This window comes from Pseudomyrmex gracilis, unplaced genomic scaffold, assembly GCF_002006095.1.
Source record: "Pseudomyrmex gracilis isolate BER0280 unplaced genomic scaffold, ASM200609v1 scaffold_980, whole genome shotgun sequence".
NCBI classification, from domain to species: Eukaryota; Metazoa; Arthropoda; class Insecta; order Hymenoptera; family Formicidae; genus Pseudomyrmex; species Pseudomyrmex gracilis.
In genome coordinates, this window is record NW_018021564.1 from 20,181 (window position 1) to 25,468 (window position 5,288).

Here is a 5,288-nt window from a genome sequence, read left to right on the forward strand (position 1 = left end):
GAATAATTTGGTGTCGAATAAATCTGTGTCGAATCGAGCGGTGTCGAATCGTACTGTGGTCAATAGAGTATCACCCCCCTCTAGGGGGCCCATTTTGGAAGCAATGAGCGGAGGAGTCGGTGGTGAGGGCTTTCCTTCTCTTCCGGCGGATGGGGACTCGGAGAGAGTGGCCTCTCTTGAATCGGAGCTGGCTGGTCTTTGCGAGAAGGTCAGTCAGCTCGAGTTGGATCTCTATGAGACCTATCGAGAAAAAGAGGCGGAGCGCTATGCACTTAAAGAGGAGAGGATAGCGGACCTCCTCAGGAAAGCCCTGACGAACTACCTCACCGATTGGGGAATCCCAATCCCGAGGTCGCCCAAATCTTTGCCCGAGGTTCTTCCTCGTCCACCCTCTGTTGGTAGACCGGAAGAGACAATGGGCACGGGAGTGCAGGACAAGTCGGGGGCTGCATCCGCAGCTCGCCCCGAAACCGCGTCTGTGTCTGTGCAGACGGACTTGGACGTGAAGAGGGCGGGAGAGGGGATAAAGGCCTCCCTCATGAGTAGGAGGCTCTTTTGCAGACCCGACTGGCAGCTTTTTGGGACAGTGTCTCCTGAAGCCTCCCAGCCGGGCACCGCGGTGATGTGGGCGCAGTTTCCGGGAATAGAACCTGGTGTGTCTCTTCGGAACGTGAGCAAGCTCTGAGTACATCTGCGGATGTATCCTCAGCAAGATTGCTCTAAGGAGTGGGCAATGGTTTCGGGTCGACGTACACGTCGGGCACGTGCTGCTGGTGTCGCTGTTCCAATCCCCGCTCTTCTGTCTCGTCCTGGGCGGGAAGACAGGAAAGCGAGGCAGGAAGGACGAGGGTGATAGGCTGCGTCCCCTACTCCCAACAGCCCCTCGAACAAGGGAAAAGAAGAAAGTGGGAGTGTTGGAGATGGGGCGCGTTCCGTCGCATACGGCGGTCGCGCTTACCATTTCCGAAAGTAGCATCTCCTCTGTCGCGGAGATCCTGCGGGAGGCAGTGCACCTAAAGGTAGACGGTGCGGAGGTTTCGGGGGTTCGCCCCCGACCATCTGCGTTTGGAGGAGTTATCGTCGAGGTCTCCGGGAAGGGGGACGGTCGTAGCGGATCGGCTTGTTGACCGTCTCTCCGCTCACTTCGGGGAGGGTACGAGTGGCCAGGCTCAGGAAGTTTGGAGACCTTCGAATTAAAGGTCTGGTCACCTCGATTTTCAGGGAGAATGTTACGTCCTCTCTGGCGGTGTGTGGGGAATGCCGGCAGGAGGACGTTCGTGTTGGCACTTTTTGGTTTGCTCCTGCCGGCATTGGTATGGCGTGAGCGCCAGTGACAGCCGCGCGCCGAGTGATCCGTGAAGGTGCGTTGCGCATCGGATGAATCTCGTTTCCAGTGGAAGCGCTGGAAACCCGTTCGATGCAGTACTTCCGCTGTCTGGAGTTCGGACACTTCAGGCAGCGGTGCACGGGAGAAGCCAAGCCCCCGTGCTGCTACAGGTGCGGCAGTTTGTTGCATCTGGCACGAGGGTATACGGCGCCGCTCCGCTGTCCGCTCTGTGCAGCCAGTAGAAAGCCCGATAGGCACAGGATAGAAGGAAGGGCTTGCCCTCGCTCATCATTGGCAAAGAGTTGTGGAAGGCAAGGGGTGGGAAAACCTCCTCTTGTCTTTATTGCAACAAATGGCTCTCCGTATCGGGAGTTAATTCCTCCCGGTGGGACGGATTCAGCGGAACTGTCTGTCTCCGTAGCAGCGGAGCCTATAGACGCGGTGCAAGATCCCCTTCCTAAGAGGAATGGTGTTGACAGGAATCTGCCCGTGTCCGATCCCAGCGAGGATGGTGCTCCTCCTGCCGCCAAGAGGCGCGGAGAAGGAAGTAAAAGTAAGCTGGGATCTCGGTCTTCAAAACTGAAAAGTGGTGAGGATTAGGGCCCTCAACGAGTAGGATCCGGCACGGTAGCGGTCACGCCACTTTTGCCGGACGTCACCTCTACCGAGGGTGCTCTCACTTAGTTGGATCCCCCAACGGTGGTCCGGACCTGGACAGGTAGTCCAGGGCCCGGCTCCCTTTTCCCGCTTTTTGCGCGGGAGAGGATCCCTTCCCTTCTTGTTATGCACTCTCCTACTGCCGGAAGGGTTTGTTTCTCGCTTTCTCTTCTCTGCGGTGGGAGAGTCTTTTCTTGCGGGAAGCAGCGGTAGTGGCGTAAAAGCAAGTAAGGGTAAGAGGTGGCCTGTTTCTCTCTCTTTTTGTTTTCTTCTCTCAGTAATCGCCCGCCGCTGCCGGTGGTTGCGGCGGATTAGGGTAGGGGCCCTGATTTGCTCGCGCTTACCTCACAGCAAAAGTGGCGGAGTGTTGGTGGACCACACTCTGCCACTATTAACATAGACTTGAGGAGGAGATGTCATTGCAGGGGGGAGATCCTAGTATAGTTCTACCCTGAGATTCCAGGTTCTCTCGGCCATCCCGCAGCGTAAGCCCACCGTAGTGTTTTAATAGATATACCTCCTTTCACTTGCAGATAAAAGACGGGAGTCCTACATAACCCTGGTTCTCCCCCAGGATCAGGGTATCTATAAAGGATTTGCCCACGTGCAAAAAAAGGTTAGGTTGTAATCAAGAATAAGAACAGATTTGGTCGAAAACTTACCCTTTTTAGGAATCTACTACAGACGCCAGTTGTTTTGACCACCAAACAACAAGGGGCACGGCTGGCGATATTCTAGAAAATGTGTATTCCCTCTGGAATTGGGATGGGAGACACAAGTACTCGTGCACACAATGCGGTTTAACTGTATAATAATATATAAATATCACTTTATTATACGTAATGTATTTAAGCACCTCACAATATTATCGGCGCACTTAGAAAAAACTAGCACTTAATTTTATTATGCTAAATTGAGCCGCGGGAACTTGTTTACCAGACGCTGACTGGACATACGTCCGCATTGTCCAGTTCGCTGATTGAGACTGCACAGAAAAAATGGCTGGACCTTCTTGTCCAGTCCTTAAGTGCTGTTTCCATGTACTCATAGAAATGCATCCTTAGGTGCATTTATCTTAAAAATTCCCTAGACAGGGAAATTTTAAGACACGCGCAAAATAACCGAACTTTCTATATCTACTGTATTTTACTCATATCATCGCGTCATGTTTTGTATCAATTTTGACTTAACAAACAATTTTAGTAAATTGTGCCAAATAGGGTTTTTGTTTACGGTTGCCTGATTCCCTGTAGTATAAAGTTATATAAGTTGTTAATAGTTTTGTTTACGCCGAACATATGCGAACTTACAAAATGTTTGACTTAATTACCATATATGTGCCAAATGTATTTAAGTGGTGTATTAGAATCTGTATAACTATGTAACTTACGTTAACCAATATATTTTGTAAAATCTGCCGAACAAAACGTGAAACCTACTGAGTTGTTATTTTTATGTTCTACTGTTAACGATGACGTTGATTTGAATGGCTATACGCCCAACTTCTACAATAACATGTTTTACAACAACATGTTTTTCTCCAGTTGCTCCACTCGCTTCAGTTGATCGCGAGGCGTGCTACGATTGGGTTCGATTACTACACCTCCGTTACTCTACGCAGTGTTCGCAGTTTTAGCTTCCTTACAGCATGCTAAAGCGGTGGAAGGGATGCGCACAACAGCAGCGAGTTTATGCAGGTAGGATTTGCTGCTGTTGTGCGTATCCCTTCCACCGCTTAAATATATTATTAATAAAAATATATAATTAATAAATATAGTATTAATAAAAAAAATGAATATATATATATAAAATATAAAGATAATAAAAAATAAATTGTGCGATTAGTCCTTAAGTATAACACCCTTTGTTTTAGGTACCAGTCACATACTCTACTCTATCAAGGACTTCGCTTAGCATGCGTTCTGCTCAAAAAGATGCCTCCTTCCAAAGCTCCGTCTTCTCATAATCTCGTTGTGCGTTTAGAAACGCATCCCGCATGGACCGTAGGTTAAGCCCCACATCCTGCTGTTCCTTGCCTGGAAACTGCTGTTCCGGCTCGGGTGAAGAGATTAGGTTAGGTTGTGACCAGAGTTAGTCTTGTATTTCTGTGATATACTCACTTTTTGATGAGTTCACGGTTGCCAGGTACTTAATTGTTACTGCCAACTACCAAGGTATATCCTTTCTTCTCGATGTCTCCCCGAATACCTTTTTAAAAAAAGGTAAAAAAGTGCGCCAAGTACACGCACAACACGTAATACTTTAAATTAAAATTTTAAATTTAAACTAGTATTTAGTAAAAAATGTATTTTATTTTTAATATAAAACATTTTATTTCTACAAAACCTACGTTACAAAAAAAGTGATATGAAAAAGTAGTACCAAGTACACTTGTGTACATTTAAAAAAAGTATTAAAAACATTATAAAAAAATACAAAGTATAAAATTATTATATATGTATCAAAAGGTAGACTTTGCCTTTTGTAAAAAGTCGAAATATAAAAAATAATCAAGGCAAAAAAACTTGGCGTGGCTGCACCTCAGTCAATGAATAAATTTGTCATAAACGTGTGCATGAATCTGATGTTAACTACTCAGTAAGTATTTATTAAACACTATATTTTCTGAAGCATTACTGTTATACATAAAATAAGTACTCGTGTTTTACTGTTGGAGTATTAACAAATTATGTAATTTTCATATTCTTTAGCATATTTAAACAAAGTACAAAATAACGAGAAAAATTTCTTTTTCCGATTGTTACTAATCAGAAAAAAGATAACTCCAGATAATTCTAAATATAAAAATTATAGAAAGGCAGTTTGGAGTTCAAAAGCACAGTTGTTGTTGTGTATGGATATAATAATGCTGTCCTTTATTTGATAGTTTTTACAGTTGACGTTTCGACCATGGTTTTTAGTCTTTATCAAAAACGTTCTACAAGATTGATTACAACGATTTTTTGACAAAATAATATATGGTAATACCATTAACAAAAGTTATGAAAGAGGAAAATACACAATGTAAGAAATATTTGTTAACTTACAGACGTATGCTGTTCTTAAAAAACGCCGATCAAGATACAAAATAAAGATGTTATGTGGTAGTGATCCTAGAACAAGAGTTTTAACTCAACTGAATAAAATTTAAAAAGACGACGATATGTACAGTGAGATCAACATTATAGACATGCGCAAAGGAGAACTTAATCTTTATTGACAACAAATGGTACATAAGATTTGTCGAGGTTTTCCGTGTCGCTATGTAGGTTAAGGCCATATGTTTGTCTTTTGATGTGTAGAG